Source organism: Eumetopias jubatus, unplaced genomic scaffold, assembly GCF_037043125.1.
Source record: "Eumetopias jubatus isolate StellerSeaLion01/CBP00866 unplaced genomic scaffold, mEumJub1_p1.0 scaffold_15, whole genome shotgun sequence".
Taxonomy (NCBI): domain Eukaryota; kingdom Metazoa; phylum Chordata; class Mammalia; order Carnivora; family Otariidae; genus Eumetopias; species Eumetopias jubatus.
Window position 1 is genome coordinate 60,302,638 of NW_028274821.1, and position 23,391 is coordinate 60,326,028.

The 23,391-nt window shown below is 35.5% G+C and overlaps 1 protein-coding gene and 1 pseudogene across 2 annotated transcripts in view; one reads left to right on the top strand and one right to left on the bottom strand.

Moving 5' to 3' along the window:
- ZCCHC7 (zinc finger CCHC-type containing 7) overlaps positions 1–23,391 on the top strand; it is a 242,381-nt gene that overhangs the window by 152,849 nt on the left and 66,141 nt on the right. The window lies entirely within an intron of this gene.
- Positions 19,852–20,023, bottom strand: LOC148162435 (U2 spliceosomal RNA; annotated as a pseudogene).

Sequence of the window (23,391 nt, forward strand, 5' to 3'; positions counted from 1 at the left end):
CTGTTTCCTCATAAGTACAGAGCTAACACCATAAATTTCAAGCAGGACCTAGATCCTTGCCTCACTTTTTATTGCTTAGGAACCCTTCAGAAATATGCTGTTTTCTGTAGATCTCTCCATGGCAGTTAGACTTGAACTCTCAGCAGAGAAGAAATTGCCCATGAAAAGGAATGTTAAAGCCATATGTTTGAGGCATAAGACCAGGCTCTTGTAATGTTTAGAAATTAACTTGTAACAAAACAAGCTTTGATATGTGTATTCCTGCATTTGAGTTTGTATTTCTGAATTTGTGTATGTGTGTCACAGTGTAAAGTATAGGATAAATTTGGTAGTCTAGGAAACCTGTATCCCATCAGGAGAGAAAACAGATGTTCTTCCTCCTAGTAAAGAACTGCAGTTATCTATTTAGCAATTATGAATCTCTTCCCTAGATAATACCATTGAGAAAGTCTTTCAGCAGTCAGGATCAAGAAGCACACGATTCATTTTCTTACGATATGGGACTGAATCTTCTTACATTTGCCCTCTTCTTTAATGCCTTCAGTTTAAAAAAGGTAGGTGGAAAGTTAAGTTGAATCACATGACTACCTTACAGGACTAAAATTTTTACTTCTTAGGATCAGTGAATAGGAGGCATTGTCAAAGATTGTAAAAGAAAGTTTCTCTGTCCTCCTGCCCCCAATCCAGACCATCCTAGTCATTTCTAGATGTGTATTTATTTTACCATTTTCTGGTTTTGAGTTGTTTTGATTGGTGTTATCCAACTCTTGCTATGTTTCTCTGGAAAAAGCCAAATCCTGTCTATTCTACTTAGGTAATGCCCTACATCTTTTTCCTTCCCTGTGCTACTGCTGTGGTTGAAATCCTTATCTTTTTACCTTAGGCTTTGTAATAATAATCTGTCACTTTGTTGCCTCTCTCACTTTGTTGCCTCTCCCTCTTTCCTTCTCTTCTTTCCACATTGCTCTTGGACTGATCTTCTTAAAATAGAGATCTCATCATGACTTTCCCTTTTACAAAGACCTTCAGTGGTCAGTGGCTCCCCATTGCCTATAAAATTATGCATAGCTTGTTCATCCAAGAATTAAAGTCCCTCAGTGATCTGGCCTTTAGCTATTTTTCCAGTCTTTACACCATAGCACTCTTTCCCATGAGCCAAACTGAATGATTATTCCATATTTCGCTGCTCATGTGTCCATCCTAAAATCAGTCTTTCTTGGGTGCCTATCTTTCTCTTCCTTTATCCCATTGCCAAATCCGTGCATGTTGAAATTTTACCTTTTCCTCAAGATCTTGCCATAATGCCACTTGTAGTTCTTTAAAGTCAGACTTTGGAACTGTACTTTCTATAGAAGTATGGTGAAAAATATACTTAATTCCGTTTTTAAGCTAAAAAGGTTTAACCTATAGTTCACCCAAGAAAATAGGAATAACCTATCCAAATGCAAATGCTTAATATGTAAAGTTTCACCGCCATGTTTAAGACTTTTTTTTTTTTTACCGGAAGGCATTTCAGAATAGCTTTATTATAATGAAGGAAAATCAGAATGTTTTCATATGATGTAATTATAGGTTGATAGAAAAACTACAAAACCATGGATTAATAATTTTTAGATAAAACATATATTAGAAACCAAATTATGATTAACCTTGAGCAAGTTAAATTCACCATCTTATAAAAGAGACTTTGTAGATTCCAAATAAGAGAGTTAGAAAACTTTGAGTATGATATGGGTAGAATATCTTTCCTATTATATGGCATGAAATAAAACTGCTAACCAATGTATGCATGTTTCTAAAGGCAGATTCTGCCTACTATACTGCTTAGGACTCATAATAAAAAAGGTTAATACCAATAGCTTGCACCCAAAGCAAAATTGAGAGCTAAATAATGCTGTACTATTGCACAACTCTAAGAGGGACTGTTACCTTGTAGTTAATGTAAATATCCATAGAGCTGTTCAGACAGGACAATCTTTCAGCTCAGATTAGAGAGAACTAATAAAGACTTATGGGTTCTTTAATTTGGGAGGCTTTTCTAATTGGGAAGAAATACAGTCTGGACCTTAGGCAAACTTCAAAATCTCCAAGCATCTGCACATACCATTTTCAGTGATACCACCAGTCATAGGAACCATTGAATTTTCCTGACATTGTAACAAAATCTCAAACTGGAGTAAAAGAATCACTGGCACAAGTGTATTCTGCAGAGGGCACATGTTTACAACTCTCAGTACAGAGGAGAAAACCCTCCCTCAGAAACCTTACAGCAGCAATTTGACATTGGTAAATTGGGATTCCATGGCCACCTTTCTCACTTAATGTGCTTACATTCCACTTCTAAACATCCAGCCCAACATTTTCTTATTTTGTGGGCTGTATTTTTCTTTATTTTTAACTTTTTATTTTGAAATAATTTCAAACTCAAAAAAGTAATGTAAGACTTAGAAGAAATCTTTATATTATCTTTTACCCAGTTCCTCCAATTGTTAACATCTTACTTCCATAGTACAGTTGTCATAATCAGGAAATTAACAATGATATAATCCTGTTAACTAATCTACCAGAATTTATTCAGATTTCCTCAAGTCAATTGCATTCTTTTTCTGGACCCAGATTGATCTAGGATCATACATTACATTTAGTGCTTATAACTTTATAGTCTCTTTTGATCTGGGATAGCTACTTAGTCTTTGTCTTTAATAACCTTGACACTTTTTAAGAGTACTAGCCAGTTATTTTATAGAATGTCTTTCAGTTTGGGTTTGTCTTATGTTTCCTCATGATTAAATTCCAGCTATGCTATTTTGGCAGAAATGCCATGGGAGTTGTTCTATCCTTCTTGGAGGCATATACAAATAAATGGGATATTTATAGTCTAATTACAGAAAAACTTTAATATTGAGAAATGGAAAGCTTAAATATCAATAAGCCTTAAGTAGTTTAACAATGTATCTTGCAAATTCTAGGAATATATAATTATGTTTCTGAGAGATCAAATTATGATACAGGAAGTATATTTGATTTTACTGCTTTATGTTCATGAAAAAGTCATCTACCATTTTGTTTTCTGTAGCAAAGGTAATGGGAATTTTCCCATTTGTTGCCCAGAAGATATTATTCTACCCAGAAAATAAAAAGTAAAACCTTGATAGGAAAGGGAGCTCATCTCATTTAAAAACAAATGGTTTCATTGACTTTGAAACTGTATGACAGGCAGATTGATTATTGATAGTTCCCCTAGAAGTATCTGGTTAAAAAAAGAGAGAGAGAGAATAATTATTCTGTCTTCAGAAAATGACTATTCATTTGTTACTTTACCCTATCATGGAAGAGGGGTAGACAGCATATTTTAATTCTCAGGTCACATCAGATTTAGAAAAGGAATTAAAGCACATTCCAAGAAAAACACCCTATTTCTACTAATTTCTTTGGCCAAGGATTTTAATCTTTAGTTTTCCTAGTCTCTCCTGTAAATATAAGCATTTCTCATCCTTCTTGAAAAATCAGATATTCTGCTTGAAGATTACGTTAAGAGCCTGTTTCCTATTATTTTAAATGGGAAAAACTTTAATATGTTAACCCTCATTCAGTTTCCTAAAATATAGTGAAAGGCCTGTATCTATGAAACACATTATCATGTTGGAAAGTAAATGTAAAAATAAGCATCCTGATCATAAAGCAAGTAATATACTTGTTAACAAATGGTTGTTTTTTATGTCGTAGTATGTACAATTTGTATGCCATACTATACAAAGACAAAGACATTATCTTTACAATGTGCACATCAAACAACATACAGCAATAAATAAATTTGTTAGAAAGTAATGCATTTGGGGCGCCTGGGTGGCTCAGTCATTAAGCGTCTGCCTTCGGCTTAGGTCATGATCCCAGGGTCCTGGGATCGAGCCCCGCATCGGGCTCTCTGCTTGGCGGGAAGCCTGCTTCTCCCTCTCCCACTCCCCCTGCTTGTGTTCCCTCTCTCACTGTGTCTCTCTCTGTCAAATAAATAAAATCTTTTTTTTAAAATGCATTTAAAGTTTACTGTGGGAAAAAAAGGCAATTTTCTGTTTGTCGCTCAAGTGAGGTAGAGCTTGAAAAAAGGAGAGTTGAATTAGCCATTTTTACTTGTTCTAAGAGATGGTGGGATGGGGTGCCTAGGTGGCACAGTAAAGTGGTGGACTCTTGGTTTCAACTCAGGTCATGATCTCAGGGTCATGGGATCGAACCCTGTGTAGATTTCTCTCTCTCTCTCTCCCCCCCCTTCTGGCCCTACACCCTCCCACCCCCCGCTCACAGTCTCTCTTTCCCTAAAATAAATCTTAAAAAAAGAAGAGAAAAGAAATGGTGGAATGGCTAGAATGGGCAAAGAAGGAGAAAACGATTTCAGACAAACTGAAACCCAGATGAGCTAATGTACAACTGTAGTCTTCTGAGCAGGAAGGGTTTGGTAAATTACTGGAGGAGGTAATTAGTGCTTTAGGGTAAAAATTACAAAAATGGAGCTCTACACTCCTGTTGTTACATTTGTGAATCTCTTTATGATGTTCTAGATGTTCTACCAGTTATATTTTGAGGGTAACCCAAGACTTTTCACATACGTACTGAATTTGGGGGAAATAAATAGAAAATTTTCTACATAAATATTGGTCAAAAAGCATTATATTGAGAGAGAGAGATGTTCTATCCAGAACGCATTCCATGGGGCTATGCTTGTACATTTCATTCATTCATTCGTTCAGAGTTTGGAAAGGCTTTGGGAAATAGGTCATAAAGTTCATTAATCATCAATAGTTCTTGGCTAAGATAATTAGAGTAACATCAAAGAAGAATGTGGCCCTCTATTTTGATGACCTATTTTGATACTGTGAGACAGAGCTATGATTAAAGTGAGATGAGCGGCGCCTGACTGGCTCAGTTTGGAAGAGCATGCAGCTCTTAGTCTCAGGGTTGTGAGTTCGACCAAGCACCACATTGGATGTAGAGATTATTAAAAAAATAAATGAACTATATATTTTTTTAAAAGATTTTACTTATTTGACAGTGAGAGACACAGCGAGAGAGGGAACACAAGCGGGGGGGTGGTGGGAGAGGGAGAAGCAGGCTTCCCGCAGAGCAGGGAGCCCGATGGATGGCGGGGCTCAATTCCAGGACCCCGGGATCATGACCTGAGCCGAAGGCAGATGCGTAACAACTGAGCCACCCAGGCGCCCCAAAATAAATGAACTTTAAATAAATAAATAAAGTGAGATGAATCTAACCTAGCTTACTGTTGTCATTGTTACTAGCCAAACATGTACTCGGACCTAGAATAAACCTTGCTCTTTCATTTTCTGCTCCTTGTTTTTTTATAGCATTTCCTCTTGCTAGAAGTGCTTTTATCCTTTTTTGCCTTTATGATTCCTAGTCACCAAATGGCATCTTCTTGAAGATGCAGATTTCCTCTTTGGTCACATCAACCTAAGTCTTTACTTCTCTGAACCTTATTAGCATATCCTGTAAGGTAGTACTGTTTACTTCTCCTGTACTGGTTTTGTCTTTATCCTTTTGTGTATGTTACTTTGTGCCTTAACTTGATTGTAAGTTCCTCAGAGCAAGAGCTGTGTTGTAGACTTTTTGTTCTCCACAGTGCTTAGCACAGAATCTAGTATGTAGCAAACTTTTTGTGAATGTTTTTTGAAAACCTTTGGTATCTCAGAAGTTCTTACAAAACAAGTAGGCTACTATTATAATAAGAGTTTACTGATGAACCATATATCTCTACCTGGTCAATAAGGTAAGGTACATAAAAGTTTCAGACCTACCAATTGTTTATTTGTAGAGAAACAGGGAGAAGTAAACTTCTAAAATCATGAATGACCTCCTAAAATGAGGGTTTCTGATTAATGGATGCACCATATACAAAAATAGGAAACACTGAGAGGTGACCAGTTTTAGGAGGATGAGTTTGGCTAGAACATGTTGACCTTGAGTTACCTAGGCAATTGTATTTATAGCAGTGGTCAGATCAAGGGAGATTTGTCAGTGATTTGTAAACAGTCTCATTTAGACTTTTCTGCTATCAAAGGATAGTATAGAGCTATAGTAGCCACTAGCTACATGTGGTTTTAACTGCTTGGAATGTGATTGATCTGAACTGAGATGTACTATAGTCTAAAGACAGTGTGAAAAAAGATTGCAAAGCATATCATTAATTTTCCATATTGATTATGTGTTGCTAATTGTCTTTTAGATATTTTGGGCTAAAATATATTATTAAAAATTAATTTAACCTGTATTTAATGTACGTTCTAGAAAATTTAAAATTACTTATCTCACATCTGTGACTTGCATTATGTTTCTGTTGGACAACAGTGGCATAGAAAGTAGGTTTAAGATTGGGACTTGAGGTATTCCAACATTTAATGTCTCTGAATTATTAGAATGGTCAGGTTCTTGACATTGTCATTAGAAAAAATTAAGATGCACTGCATACACATAAAATCACAGGGCTGAAAAGCCCTCCTGCGGAATTTTTAATGCTTCAAAATATAGTAATTTTTTTCTCCCCACCACCTTTCTAAAGAAGCTGTCACTAAAAGTTATTTCTAATAACCAAAAAAGGGGGAAGAAGCACCATTGATTTTATTTCTATTTGATTCTGAAGAAACAGAGATGACTCTTTCTGTATGACTTTAATTTTAAAGAAACACTTAACATGTAGTGTCAGACACACGAACTGTACCTTGGTGTACCCAAAGAGAGGATGTTTGGTTACATCAAAGGGGAATTTTCCCTTCAAAGAAGTATTGACACTAACAAATAAGGGAATAGTTTTGAGTACCACACTTGTGCAACTCCTAATGAAATAGTGAATTTAAAGAATTATCAGTGACTGTAGTTTGACAAAAAGAGACAACCAAATTTTATTTGCCTCCTCAGGGAAGAACACTGTGCTTTCCTAGAAGTATCATTTCCTCGAAATAAATAAAGTCTGAATGTGATCAGCTTCTAGACCTAACTACCTGTTTGTAGGAAATAGGAAGAATATGATACCATGAAGATACAGTACAATCAGCAAAATCCAGAATGTGGGAAACTTGGCCATATAAATTACTTTATTTTTTTAAATAAATAATTTCAAGAAGGGGAGAGGTGGAATGAATAGAGGAAATATGGGAGGGAGAACCTATAGGTTCAGAGAGAGCTAAAAGATATTAATTTATTACAATGGTCATTTTGGGGAATTTTATAACATATATGAGATAATTATGGAAATTTGAACACTTACGAATATTTAATTGTTGGTTTTTTTAAAGTATGATATTGGTATTACAGTTAACTTTAAAGGGGACCTTATCTTTTAGAGAGAGTATGCTGAATTTTTTACAGATGAAATATATGATGTCTGAGATTTGCTTAACAGTAATTTAGTAAGGGACCAGGAGAAGTAGTTAAGGATATAGATGAAATAGGATTGGGTATGCGTTTATAATTGTTGAAGCTGGATCTATGGGGGTTTTAAATACTATCTTCTCAACTTTTGTATATTGGGAATTTTCTAAAAGAGCGCACAAAAGAATTATACAAGAAATATTTTATGCAGGGGAAAAATGTCATTCATGCAGATTTTATCTGTTATACTTTGTTGTATCAAAAGTTCTAGGGCAGAAGTGAAAATTTTAAAGTTTAACTCCATGATTTACCATTTACTTTCCTAAGTATCTGCTGGGTCTGGTGATTTGACTAGTAAACAGGATTTATATAGCCAACAAATTGACTTTACAATCCTCCCTCAATCACTTTTACCCTGCAAATGATGTTGAATTCAGTGTTTATAATTCCTATTAATTTGGGGGTGGAGTAAGAGGGCTTTTTGAAAGTTATTAAATGCATACATAAAATATGTAAGGAAAATTATCAAGTGAATATTTATGTAAACATCTGTGTAACCATCACCCAGGTTAGGAAATAGGACATTGACCAACCCATGAAGCACGTCCCTTCTCAACCACACTTCATATCTCCCTTCCCCCATGTATCCATTACTTTGACATTTATAGTAATCACTTCCTTGCTCTTTGGTTTGTAACCTTTCTTAACAATATAGTTTATCTTTGCCCCATGCAGTCTTCATATTTTTACTGTATATTTATGTATGGATAATACTACTTTGGATGTTTTCAAACTTTATATAATTAGCACTATCTTATAAGTACACTTCTGAACTCTTCAGTCAACATTACATTTGTAAGATTCATTCATTTTGATATATGTACCTCTATTTCATTCATTTTTAACTGCTATATAGTATTTTGTTGTATAAATGTACCACTAATGTATTCCATTCTCTTATTGATGGACAATTAGATTGTTGGAAATTTTTGTAGTTCCAAATAAAGCTACTGGATATGTTTTTACACATATCTCTTGATGTACATATATGAGGGTTTCTCTAGAGCAGAAGTTGGTAAACTATGGCCCACAGGACAACTGCCTGTTTTTGTAAATAATAGCTGTAATGAAACATCCATGCCCATTTGTGTATGTTATTGTCAATGACTTCTTTTGGCCTACAGTGCCAGAGTTGAGAAGTTGAGAGACCTTAATGACCCACAAGCCTGAAATATTTATCATCTGGCCTTTTAAGAAAAAGTTCTTTGGGGCACCTGGGTGGCTCAGTTGGTTGAGTGTCTGCCTTAGGCTCAGGTCATGGTCCAAGGGTCTTGGGATGGAGCCCCATGTCAGGCTCCCTGCTCTGTAGGGAGCGTGTTTCTCCCTCTCCTTCTGCCTGCTGTTCCCCCTGCTTGTGCACTCTCTCCCTCTCTCTCAGGTAAATAAGTAAAATCTTAAAAAAGAAAAAAGAACGTTCTTTGACCCCTTATTTTAGAAAGTGCAGCTAGGAATAGAACTACCTGGTCATATGGTAGTCTTCATCTTTATTAGATTTTGCAAAGTATCCTGTAGGCATAATTATATGAATTCTTGTTTACCTACCAGTATTTAGTATTGTCACGATTTTGTTTTGCAGTTATATCTCATTGTTTACATTGCTGATTCTCTGATTACTAGTGAGGCTGGAGATTATTTCATACGTTTATTGGATCTTACATCATTCTTCCATCTTTTTCTGTTAATTGCCTGTTCATTTTTTTTGCTCATTTTTCCTATGTTGTTTTTTTTCCCTTAATAGTTTGTGGGAATTTTTTGTATCTTCTAGATATGAGCCCTTTATTCATTATATGCATGACTGATAACTTCCTCCCAGTCTGTGGCTTGTCTTTTAATTTTTATTAATGATGTCTTTAAAAAGAAACACTTTTTACTTGGAAATAATTCCAAATTTACAAAAAGTTGCAAAAATAAATATAGTACAAAGAATACCTGTATACCCATTATCCATATTTACTTATTGTTTACATTTTACTCCATTTGCCTTATGAATCATTTGTGTGCTTGCTTACACCCTTTCTATGTATATATGTATGTATATGTATATGCGTATGTATGTGTATATGCATAAACACACACAATTCTGAACCATTTAAGGGTAAGCTACATACATCATGTCTGTCTTTTTTTCCCCTAAATGCTTTGGTGTATATTTACTAAGAATAGAGATATTATCTTATATAACCATAATACAGCTGTCAACTTCATAAACTTATGTTGATATAATTTTATCTGAACGACCGACTATATTAGTTTCTTAATGATGTCATTTGATGTTTTAAAGTTTTGTATTTTAATGTAATCATTTTATTAGTCTTTTTCTTAATAGTCTGTTCTTTAAATCTCTGAGATTTTAAAATATATGTATTTCTTTCCTAAAGATTTATTTATTTATTTGTCAGAGAGAGTGAGAGAGAGAGAGAGTGCGCGCACGCACAAGCAGAGGGAATGGCAGGCAGAGGGAGAAGCAGGCTCCTCACTGAGCAAGGAGCCCGATGCAAGACTCGATCCCGGGACCCTGGGATCATGACCTGAGCCGAAGACACAGCCACTCAACTGACTGAGCCACCGAGGTGTCCCTAAAAGATATGTATTTTATATATCCTTATACAATTAAAAAAATTTTTGCTTTCCATATTTAGAACTTTAATCCACTTAGGAATTGTTTTTTGTATATGGCGAGAGATGAATTCCAGTTTGTTTTTCCCCATTGTCTCAGCACGATTTATTGAATAAATCACCTGTTCCCTATGGAACAACACTTATATCATACACCAAGTTTATGAAAGCAAGTCTTTCCTTGGGCTATGTGTCTGTTCATATGCCTGGACCATGCTGTCTTAAATATGAGAGCTTTATGCTAATTATTGACATCTGGCTGGGCTAGTCTTTGCCAGCATATTCTTTTCAAATTTAGCATCTACTCTGATTAATGGTTATATAGCAGATAACTCACGTAATCATCACCTAGTCAAAATATAGGATATTACCAGCACAATGAAGCCCTCAGTATGCCCTTCCCTGGTCATAACCTTTGCCTTCTTTCAAAAGGTAGCTTGACTTTCTGATAATACTTTCCTTGATTTCTGGGTTGCCTTGGTGGCTCAGTCAGTTAAGTGTCTGCCTTTGGCTCAGGTCATGATCTCGGTCCTGGGATTGAGCCCCACATTGGGCTGCTTCTCCCTCTCCTTCTGTCTGCTACTCCCCCCCCCGCCCCCCGTCTCTCTCTGTGTCAAATAAATAAATAACTGTTTTTGAAGTTTATATTCATGGACTCATGAAGATACATAATTTTGTATGTGTTTGCCTTCTTTTGTATAACATGTAGCTGTGGTTCATTTTGTTACTTTGTTTTTTAGTTGATGCAGATCATTTCATTGTATGACTATACCAGAGTTTATCCATTCACTATAAATGGATATTTTGGCTGTTGCTAAAAGTGTTGCTTTTGACTTGTGTTTTGTGTTTCTTTCATGTATATACCTAGGACTGGAATTGCTTAGTCCTATGATATGCTTATCCTCCACTTTAGTAGATAACGACAAATTGTTTTTCCAAAGTTGTTGTACCAATTTGCATTTTAACCAACAGTGTATGAAAATTCCCATTGTCTGTATTCTTGCCAATGCTTGATGTTGTTCATGTTCTAAATTCTATTTTGGTAGATGAGTAGAGGTATTTTATTGTGGCTTCAATATGTATTATACCTGATAACTAAATGAAGTCAAACCTCTCATGTTTCATGTTTATTAGTCATTTAGATATCCTCTTTTGTGAATGACCTATTTTAAGTCTTTTTCTAGTCTTTCTGTTTATTTGTCTTAATAACTTGTAGGGGTTTATTCTATCTTCTGGATGTGAAACCTTTATATGTTGAGTGGATGTCTCCTCCCACTCCATGGCTTGCCTTTTCACTCTCTTAATACAATATTTTGTTTTGTTTTTTGATGAACAGAAGTGCTTGATTTCATTGTAGTCAAAAGTTCAAATTTGAATTTATGCTCTACCACTTACCTACTGTATGACCTTGGCCAGCTTTGAGCTTTAGTGTACTTATCTGTAAATAGTTGGTAATAATATCCATGTCATAGGGTAATTGAGAAGATTAAATGAGATAAAGCACTTATTATAGAGCTTTTCACCTAGCAGTCCCTCAATAGATGTTAATTACCTTCCCCATCATTTAGGGTGCTCATTTTCATACTGTCTTTTGGGAAATTGGGTAGTATTAATGAGCTATTTGCAAATGAATGTTTTGAAAATTAGAATCTCACATAATTATCCCAGGAATTTAGAAGGTGGCCTAAAATAGTAAATCATAATTAATTTGCCCAGAGAACTAAAATGTAACATTTTCTCTGATGAAAAGCACTTATACTCAGTATGGGACCCTTAATAATAAAGCTCATGATTGGAGCATCTTATCCAGAAAATGAGAAGCTATAGTTAAAAACTATCTAAAACCTATACATAATGTGTCATATTTTAAAACTAAGGGTAGATCTCTTTGCCTCCAAGAAGAAAACAAGGTTTCTTCAATGACGAGAAATTGCTAATCACTCCAGCCCAAAGTACTTTCCCCCTCCTAGGACCTTTCTGACGCATATTGATGATTTTCATTTTGCCCTATTCATCATTCCATTCCTTCAATAAATATTTATAGAGCACCTCTTATATATCAAACCCTATGCTAGATGATAGGGACAGAGCACTGAGAAGTATAGACTCAATAGTTGCCTGAAGGGAGCTGAAGAGAAGAGTGGAAGATTTTTTTTTTTTAAGGTTATACACTGTATACTAAAAAAGCAATCCCAGAGTTCTGGTAATGGCAGAATTGTTCATAATGGACCAGCCTTCGCAAAGATAATTATATACTCTGGACAAAATATTATACTGTAACTGTTATACATAAAATACAAATTTACATACACACATATCACTGTTAGCATACTTTAATACTTAAAAGCATAAAATATCTGAAGGTACTGGAAACCAAAAGCAAGCAGTCAACACTTGGAATAAAGAAACGGCCTTAGATGGTTTTTCTGTTTTTATGGCTTTTTACCTGAGAGCAGTAGCTAATTGGTATAACATGGGAGTGGTTAGAACTCAGAAAGAAATTCAGGCCTTGGGAATCAGAAAAGGGAGGCTCCTACAGCAGCTGGAAAGTGAAAGGGAATTTACAGAGGGAGAAACCCAAATTATGCATATAAGCATTTGACAAATTTTTGATCCTTGAACAAATATCAACTGTCTTTAGAGGAACATAACAGAATCCATAGTTTACAAAGCATCATTTACAAAGTCTAGGATGCAGCCCCAAATTGCCAGAACTATGAAGAAACTGGAAAATTTGATTCATGTTTAAGAAAAAGCAGTCGGTAGACACTGACTCTGGGATGACCCAGAGGTTAGAATTAGCAGATGAAGATTTTTAAAAGTATTTTGACTGTGTTCAAGGGTATAAAATATGCATATAAGGAAATAACAGGCATGAAATCTCAGAAATGAAACTATAAAAGGGAACAATAGAAATTCTAGAATTGATGAAAAATACTTTATCTGAAATAAAAGTTAACTGAATGAGCTTAATAGCAGATTGAAAATGTCAGTGAACTTGAAGACCAAAAAAGACTGAGAAACAGAAGGAAAATATATTCAAAAAATAAATATAAAAGAGCAGTGCTTCAGTGACCCACTGAACAATATTATAAGACATAATACATAACATTGGAGTTCCAGAAGGAGAGAAAAATGGGGATAATATATTTAAAGAGATAATGGAAGAGAGCTCCTCAAGTTGGTGAAAGATAAAATTGTACATACTCAAGAGACTCATAGTCAAATTGATGAAAACCAAAGATGAGAACAATTTTAAGGATGGAAAAGATAAAACATGCAAAGAGTAATAGGCATGTAAAAACTGGAGTAGTCCAGTTAGTATGATATGTTACTATCAGGTAAGTAGACTTTGAGACAGAGTAGTACCAGAGATAAACAAGGACATTTCAGAAAGATTAAAGGATCAAGTCATCAGGAAAGGCGTAAGAATCAAATCAACCTTCAAAATAGACAAATTGGACAGGATTAAAGGAAGAAAGTAGTTAAGTCCACAATCATAATTAGAGACTTTAATACCTACTCCTTTCTCAGTAACTTACAGAAACACTAGATTTAAAAAAAGTCAATAAGGACATAGGAGATCAGGATAACAGTCACCCACCTTGACCTAATTGACATTTATAGACCACAAAACCAATAATTGTAGAATATGCATTCTTTTCCAGCCTACATGGAACATCTAAAAAGGCTTTCAGGTTCTTCTTTTGCTGGGCTCTTTCTCTATACTACCATCTCCACCAACTGCCTCATCTCATCTGCCTTCAGTCCCATCTCAGCCTAGCTCAAGAATCTACATTGAGTTCTCTCGAATTTTTATCACCTGTTTATTTGGATTTTATGACCTAGACTGTTGAAAGTATTGTTACTTCTGTGTATCGTTGTTGTTCATTCATTCTTCTCTATGGATGATTTGGAATCTTCGCTCGTTGTAACTCTTTTCTGAACATTCCTGCCAGTTTTAACCCGCATACTTTTAATCTTGGTATTTCTTAAAATAATTATTTTATCTTATTTTATCTTTGTTTTCAGTGTTTTCATGGGTTTATTTTAGAGGATTTCCTATTCGAAATCCTGTCCTAAAAACAAGGAACAGAGCAGACTTGCATTTTTGTTTCTGTAGAAGACCGTAACTAGAGTCAGTTAAATATAGAGGGGAACGGGCTGTTCTATTTGTGTATGGTTTCAAGCTGGTACAGAAAAACAGATTTTTAGGGAGAGAGCTACAAAATATTACTTAGGTCCTTAAATACATCTTTTACTACATATAATTGTCATTAGTCTCGTTTTTATTTTATTTTATTTATTTATTTGACAGAGAGAGAGACAGAGCAGGAACACAAGCAGGGGGAGTGGGAGAGGGAGAAGCAGGCTTCCCGCCAAGCAGGGAGCCCGATGCGGGGCTCGATCCCATCATGACCTGAGCCGAAGGCAGACGCTCAATGACTGAGCCACCCAGGTGCCCCATAATTAGTCTCATTTTGAAAGGCATACTTAATTTTATACTGTTTGTTACGGAGTTTTACAGTATAGAAATGTTTTTGAGGACTAGAATTTACTAAGGGAAGGAAATATTTAAGCTTGAATATAAACATTAACTTCAGCAGGTATACATTTAATAATGGTTTTCCCTCAGATCCTGGTAACCAAAGTACTTACCTGGCAGGTTCTGTTTCCTAGGCTAAGGATGCCCAGAGGACTCTGTCACAAAAGAGCTGAATTATGACCTTCTTTGTTTATTAAAATAGGCAAATATAAATATTCTTTAGTAATTTTCATTTAAGATCTTGTATTTTAATAAAGACGTGCACTTTGTCCCTACTCCAGTGTATGACTCTTAAGGTCACAGAGTTCCAACCTCTTTCCAACTTGCAAACCTCTCCTCTCTGTCTTAAGCCTTTTGAGCAAGCTTGTGTGATAAGTATCTTTCAATCTCTTCAGAATATAAAATGTGATAGTGCCAGTATTAGCTCCACTTTCAGGACTTTGAGACCTTGTCAGTGAATCAAGAACGTATCTTTAAGTTCTGCATCAGAAGTTGGTAAAATATTGTTTGATGAGTATAGAGTTTCAGTTTTGCAAGATGAAAAAATTTCTGGAGATGGATGGTGGTGATGGTTGCACAACAATATGAATGTATTTAATGCCACTGAATTGTACATTTAAATATGGTTAAGGTGATAAATACTAGGTTGTGTATATTTTACCACAAAATAAAAGTTGGTAAGAAAATTTAAGCAAGAAGGCCTTGAATTATTTTTTTTCTTATGAAAATGACAGTGGTCCCAGAGGCAAAATGTATCTTGCTGTTTTATAAAAGCTGCCCTAGCTCCTTGCAGTCAGTATATATGAATTGTAATATAATATGTATAAAAAGTATGGATAGTACAATGATTTTTCTGTTCCATGGGGTTCAGAAATCATTTGGGAGAAATAAAGACTAGGTAGCCAATGTTTATCTACCATATTCTAAAATTTGTATTTCTCCAAAAAAAATGTACATAAATTACCTTGATTTCAAGGGAAAACAAATTTTTACTCCCCATTCCAAGATTTCACATGACTCAGTCTAATTATAGAGTCTCCAAATACTCCCATTGTTTAAAAACAGAGAACTTTATGATGGAAAAGTGGGCTCCTTTTTGTTGTCCCTTCCCACCTCAATTTTTATTTTGAAATGAATAACAGAATTTACCAGGGCTCTCTGATTTATTCTGTCCCTACTTTTCCCCTGTCCCCGTTACTAATTTTATTTGAAAATATTCCTGAGAGTTACTTTTTTTGTTATTTAGAAATTTGAGAATGCAGTTGTGTTATAGACCCCTCAATCAGATTATCGTGGTAATGGAGATAGAAGAGGAAAATAATTCTGACTCATATAAAAATATCAGAAGGGGAATTTTGAGGTTTGTTAAACAGAAGGGACAATTGGATTGGTTTAGTCATCAGAATAAACTGTGACCTGCTGGATTCCCAAGTTACAGATTGTGCTTGAATTTTCCGCTGGGAATGAAACATTCCACTGTCCCTTTTTACTGTTTAACTTAAGCTGCAGTGAACACTGGGAGAATGGCCCTGTGGCTGAGCTGCTTATTTTTTTTTTTTTTAATCTATTCATTTTATACTTTCAGACAGATTTTTCCCTGGGGTGAAACAAAGGTTAACTGAAATTTCCTCTGTTGTGTACCTGAACGAATCAGCAGTTTGAGAAGGAAATCCCATTGATGGGCCAAGAGAGTGACAGGCTCTATTTAAAGAATTCCCCCAACTGTGTGGTAGACCAGCCATGCCATGAATTTAACTGTTCCTGTGGTCCCCATACTTGTACCCACCAAAAAAGAGAGAGAGAGAGAAAGCGACTTTGTTCTGCAAACGTAGCCCTAAGCTTTGAAAACCACGAGCCATTGAGTTTTGTGAATTCAAGTTAGACAGCAACAGAGGCCAAGACTCTAGGGGAACAGTGTCTGAAAGGGAGTACACAAAAACAGGTAGAAACTGTTTAACTGTTTTATTTCTCTGTGTGTATACAGATTTATGTGTGTTTATGCACATGCCCAAAGAAACCTATACCTTTCTCTCATTTTATGTAGCTGGTCCTAATTATATTTAAGCAATGATGTTTGTTACATTTTTAAATTTGTTAATTTTTTTTTTTTTTACAGCTTTTTTGTGCCATAAAGTATTCTGGTTTTCGCAGGACCTGTTGTATGTATTGGAAGTAAGAGTAAACACAGTATGAGTTTAAATGGTTAAAAAAAAATGGACCTTTATATTACCTCTGCAGGAGCTTTACTGTCAGGGGGCAGCTCATGTATTTTGTATTTTTCCTGTTTAAGGGAAGCTGCTTTAAATATGAAAAGATGGTATCTTGAGTTGGATTAAACATCCTTAATTCATGTGTATTTAACCTCAGGACTTGTGAGCCTTGTTGAAAATCCAGCTTTAACCCTGCCTAGTAGGCCTCAATAGTGCATACTGCATAGGGATTATAAATAGTCATAGTCTTTTTCTGAGGTGGAGGGCAATGTGTATTCCCAGGGGGCATGAAGTATTTACGTATCTAACAAATATTTCACATATATTGCTAATTTATATTTCTGTTTACAAATTTAGGATTTAATTTTTTAAAAAACCCTTCCTTTGTTATTTCAGACTTTTGTTATCAATAGTTTCTTAAGTGTATCTTTCTCTGTAGTGTGGATAGGAGCTTCAGAATTCAGAGAGAAAATAATGTGGTGATATGGTTCTGTCTAGGGACTTGGACAGAGCAGGTACCATTTGAGTTGGTTCCTGGAGGTGGGGGGTAGCAATTTATCTTAAAGATCATGTAGGGTCTAGATTCATGCTCACAAATGAGAAATTGAAATCTAGAGAGAGAAAATGATTAGTACAACATTATTCAGTACGTTTTGGAAGAACCTACGTCTCAATTCCTATCTAGTGTTTACTTATAGAATAAACTGCCTCTCTTTTATTCTGAGATGGTACTTTAAAAATCATTTCTCTCTTATTTGTCAATTACACCTCAGTAAAGCTGGGGGAAAATATCATTTCTCTCTTTCTCTTTTTCTTGTTCTATTTCCTGACTTTTTATTGTCTCTTTTATTCCTGTCTGTTCCTTGTCTTTTCTCATTCCTCTCTTATTTTTCAGTATTGGTCCTACTACAAATAGGTTATAGCATTGTAAGTTAAGAGCAGGATTTGGAGGAGTAGAGCTGATCAGATATTCCATATGGTCTGTAAAGGGCTACCTTCTTCTTGGATGTTATTTTTTAAAAATCAGAATTGTATTTACAGTGCTAGTTAAGTAAGCTGTGAATCAATCAAATACTCGTTAGTTGATGCTTACATAAATAGAAGAGCTAACCAATGAAGTAGATAGATACTAATTGATTTTTAAAGATCAGTAAAAACAACTGACATCTTTTTTTAAAAAAGATTTTTATCTTATTTGAGAGAGGGGGTGTGTGTGCGTGTGCATGTGCGTGAGTAGGGGGAGGGGGCAGAGGGAGAGGAGAGAATCTCAAGCCGACTTCCCCGCTGCTGCAGGGCTTCATCTCATGACCCTGAGATCATGACCTGAGCAGAAATCAAGAGTCAGAGGCTTAACTGGCTAAGCCACCCAGGCACCCCCAACTGACATCTTTTTTAGGAAATCACTTAATTCTTCCAATTTCATTCGTTAAATAATATTAATTGAGCTTCTACTATGTGCCAGACACCATGCAAGGTGATAGAGATATACTGGAGAGTAAGAAGAAAATAGTTCCTGACCCCTATTTTAGACTCGAGTTAAACAATTTGAAAGCTGGGACATTATTTTTATGAAACCTCAGTCAAGATTCTCTCTAAATAGAAGACTAACTTTGCTCTTCAGATAATCCAATTATTCATATCAGAATATAATCCTATGTTAAAAGTGGGAAAGTGCAATTTGAAATTCAGCAAGTTGTTTCATGAGTAGTTGCCATGTGCTACATAAAAAATAATATTGTGAGATTTTCCATAAAACTTTATTATGGACAGAGGGGAGACTGTTGATAAAAATAATGTAGAATTGACAATACCATATTGATTAAGAGCATGGTTTGGAAGTGAGCCTCCAGTCAGCCAGCTTTGTGACATTAAACAAATAATTTAAAAAATTCACATAAACCTTGGGGCAGCTGGGTGACTTAGCCAGTTAAGTATCTGACTCTTGATATTAGCTCAGGTCTTGATCTCAGGGTCATGAGTTCAGACCTCGTGGAGCCTACTTGGAAAAAAAAAATGAAAAATTCACATAAATCTCATCTTTTTTCATCTGTGATACGAGCGTAAAAAACAGTGGTTTTTTTTTTTTAAGATTTTATTTATTTGAAAGAGCATGCGAGCACGAGGGGGGAGGGGCAGAGAGAGGAGAAGCAGGCTCCCTGCTGAGCAAGGAGCCTAAAATGGGGCTCGATCCTAGGATTCTGGGATCATGACCTGAGCTGAAGGCAGACGCTTAACCAACTGAGCCACCCAGGCGCCCCACATCTGTCTTCTTAACACAAGACTAATAGCTTCCTCAACATCATTTAGATGTCTGATATTGCAAATCCAATCTGTCCAAAATTGAATTCCTCTTTCCCCTATAACATGTTCGGTTGCAGGTTTCAGTTGCATTAACTCTATCCTTTTAGTTGCTCAGGTCAGAAACCTAGGAGTCATCCTCTGACTTGGTTTTTCTCTCTTACATTCATATCTAATTCATTAGGAAATCTTGTTGGCTCTACCTTCAGAATATATTCAGGATTCTTCCACTTCCTAGCTACCATCCTGGTCAGGGGTATTATCATTTGTTGACAGAATTCTTGCACCTAACTGCTCTCCCTGCTTCAAAGCCCTCCATTGACTTTCCATTTCACTCAGAATAAAAGCAAGAATTCTTATAAGGCCTACAGGGCCCTTCAGAATCTAGTATCCTGTACTTCTTTGACCTCACCTTGCCCTTATTTACTCTGCTCTAGCCACACTGGCCCCCCCTGCTATTTCTCAAACATATCACAAATATTTCCACCTTAAAGACTTTGCTTTTGCTTTTCCTACCACCTGGGATGCTCTTACCGCAGAAATGCATGGCTAATTCCCTGATCTTTAAGTTTTTGCTTAAGTATCAGTGAGGTGGACTCTATCTACCGTATGTAAAGTTGTAACTTCTACCCAGCACTACCAATTCCCATTATCCTGCTCTACTTTTCTTTTTTCCAAAGCACTTAATTACTGCTAGCATACATCATTTACTTATTTATTATGTTTTGTTTATTGTCCCCCCCCAGTAGAATATAAGTTCTACAAAGGCAGCAATCTCTGTTTTGTTCATTGATATATCCTGAGGACCTTGAGGAACTTTTATTCTTTCTTAGTAGTCTTCCAAAGAACAGAGAGAAAATTTACTTTTCTTAATAGAATAAAACTCCACTTGATCTTAGCCAAAAGGCCGAGAAGTGATTAATAGAATAAAACTCTATCTCAGATTTACTATATGAGTCCATTGGATCCTTCTATATATATCCAAGTTACATCATGGGATCCTAGTGATCTTATTTTGCTGTACTTTGAAACATTTTATTATTTCATCATCCTAAGAATAGTTTTATCATTACTCATCAATTATTCCCAACTATGCTAAAAAAAACACTAAAATAATAAGAAAACAGATGATGGAATTGTCTAGAAGGATGATACAATAGTGAAGTAAGTCTTCATCATCCTTGTTACTATGTTGCCCTAAGTATTACATTATCTTTCAAGAATGTATAAAAGAAGTCTGGAAACACCATCCTTTTTAGCTTTCATTGAACAAAGTTGAGAATTCAGAATTTTACATTTTCTGCTCAAAATGGCAAGTAGAAGAAAATTGACAGAGGAAGACATTTCACAATTATTAGATCAATCAGAACATAAATGCAAGGAGACAGATGGTAGTACCTAGACTTTAATGATGTGATGAACTTGGTCTTTTAAGTAAAGTCTCAGACTCTGATTTTTTCAGAGACTATTATAGATGAATTTTCTCAAACTTAAGAATTGACAAATGAATGTATTGCTAAAGACAAAAAAAGGAAATAGGGTATTCTCATCTACTTAGTCATTCAGCAGGAAGTTCTTTACCACACAATATTTTATGATGAGAATCTGTACCATCCTGCTTTGATAAAAAGATATATGACTGTCTTCTTTCATATTTTATGGTGTTTGTGTACCAAAATTTCCTTGATATAGTTTGTATCAAGTGGACAATCACTGAAGGTAGATGTGTATGCAGAGGTGACTAGAAGGGAATAAATGATACAGAAGTGAAAAAAAACTAACGGATTAATCATTTTAATTTGTGTTTGTAAGTTGAAAAGTGAAAGTGTTTTGCAACTATGGAGCAAAGAAGAGATGTATTTGAGATCTGGTGTAGTATTTACAAAATGGATATGTTTCAAGTTCATAGATGATAGTCAATGAATAGTTGGTTGTATTTCAAGAAGTTGCCCATTTCTATATTTAGCTTCAAAAACAGGACTATATGAAGTAAAAGTTTTGGTTTGCCATGTTTAAATTATTAGGATTTCTAATAAAATTGTTATTCATTATCTCTTTAATCTCTGTAAATTATTTGTGAGATAAATTATTAAATGGGTCCATTAGACACTTATGATGGTGATGACTTTTATAATGCAACAGACACATAATGAACAGGCACTTCCCTAATCCTGGAGATATCAGGAGGACCTTTTAGAGAGACAAGGTGCTAGTGGCTAGCATGGTAATAAGTCGACTTTCAGGCCAAGTAAATGAAACAACTAGGCTGGTATTAAACACAGGAAAATTAAAGCATTGTGTAAGAAAGGAAACAGTATACTACTACATGGTCATAAGATGAATATTATCTTAACCTGAGAAAGGGGATGGAGGGAGAAGAAATTCAGATAGAATGTTATAAGAAAAGTAAATCCTCTTTTACTTTATTAGGAATTTAGATACTAATGTTTAAAATGGATAAATCAGGAGCACCTGTGTGGCTCAGTTGGTTAAGCATCTGACTCTTGATTTAGGCTCAGGTAATGATCTCAGGGTCCTGGGATTGAGCCCTTCTTAGGGCTCAGTGGGGAGTCCGCTTGAGATTCTTTTCCTCTTCCTCTGCCCCTCTCCCAGCTTGCTTGCTCTTTCTCTCTCAAATAAAAATAAAAATCTTTTGAAGATTTTGTTTATTTGAGAGAGAGACAGATAGTGAGAGAGAGCAAGATCGAAGAGGAGGGGGAGAAGCAGGCTCCCCACTGAGCTGGGAGCCCGATGCAGGGATCATGACCTGAGCTGAAAGCAGATGCTTAACCAACTGAGCCACCCAGGTGACCTAAATAAAAATAAATTTAAAAAATAGATAAATCCATAAGGAGCAGAAGGAACATTATTTAGAAGTATCTAGATGAGTACCAAAAGAAATAGCTAAAGACTTGAAAGTTTTTGCCTGTGGAGGAGTGCGGGCTGGAATAGGGGAGAGAGAACTGCTGTTTTTTTCTTACATGCTTTTTTAGTATTAGAGTTTTGAAAACCATATGCATGTGTTACTTTGATAAAAATTAATAATAAAATATGAAATTATCCCTTTAAAGAGAAAATCTGGCTGGTATGTATCAAATGAAGTTGAAGGCACAGGAACACCTCCTAGATTTGAGGTGAGGAGCAATGATGACTGGAGGGAAGCCAGAATATTAGCTTAGACAGACATTTTAAAGGGAGATACTATAGAATTGTTAAGACCTGGCCCGTTTGGATAATGAGAGTGAAACATTGGGTTAGGATGAAAATAAATCTGCATTTTGAGCCATTAATAACAACAGGGAAGAAAGTATTTGAGCCATTTTCACTTGTGGTTGTGAAGGTGAGTTTTTCTTCAGATGTGTTATGTTTGTAGTGACTACTATAATCATTTATGTTATATCCTGTAAGCAGTTATAAACGTAAGCCTGGACATGTTTGGTCTTAAGATGTGGGGAAAGATTTGAAGAAAATATGACCCCCCCACAATAATAAAAATGAATTGTTGTGGAGTGACTTGTTTTACCAAGGAGGGAGTGAACCAAGAACCAGATGTTGAAGAAAATGCATGTGCTTACACACAAAGTTAATGATAGGTAAAGAAAACAAAAAAAGATTTAGGAAGGAGACTAGGAAGTATAAAACAGAATTAGAAGGATTACTGAAAGACATAGATACCAAATTTATATAGCCTTTAAGTCTTCCTTTTTTTTTAAGATTTTATGTATTTATTTGAGAGGGAAAGTGCAAGAGAGAGCACCAGTGGGATGAAGGGCAGAGGGAGAAGCAGACTCCCTGCTGAGCAGGGAGCCCGATGCGGGGCTCAATCCCAGGACCCCGGGATCATGACCTGAGCCGAAGGCAGATGCTTAACGACTGAGCCACCCAGGCTCCCCAGTAGTTACCTTTACAAGAAGAAAAAACAGCTCCCATAATTGTATAGTATTAACTGTTTCTGTTGATAATTTTTCCCTTTCTATTCTTGTCAGTTTAATATGAGGGGTTTTTTTTATTTCTAAATAAATATTTCTTAACCAGTTAATTTCATTGACAAATCTTTAGGAGGGACTGGGAGATGAGAGAGAACTCTGTGTGTCTCTTGGAGATAATACAAAAGCCTTTATGTGACATAACTTTGCAAGAGCTCTGTATAACCCTGTACTAAGCACCTGTATTTATTTCCTCTTTCTTCTTCCTCCTCTACCTCTAAAAAAAGAAGAGCTAAATCCCCATTTATCGTTTATACACATTTAAAAATATAGATTGTTTCTGGTAAATTTAATATGATTT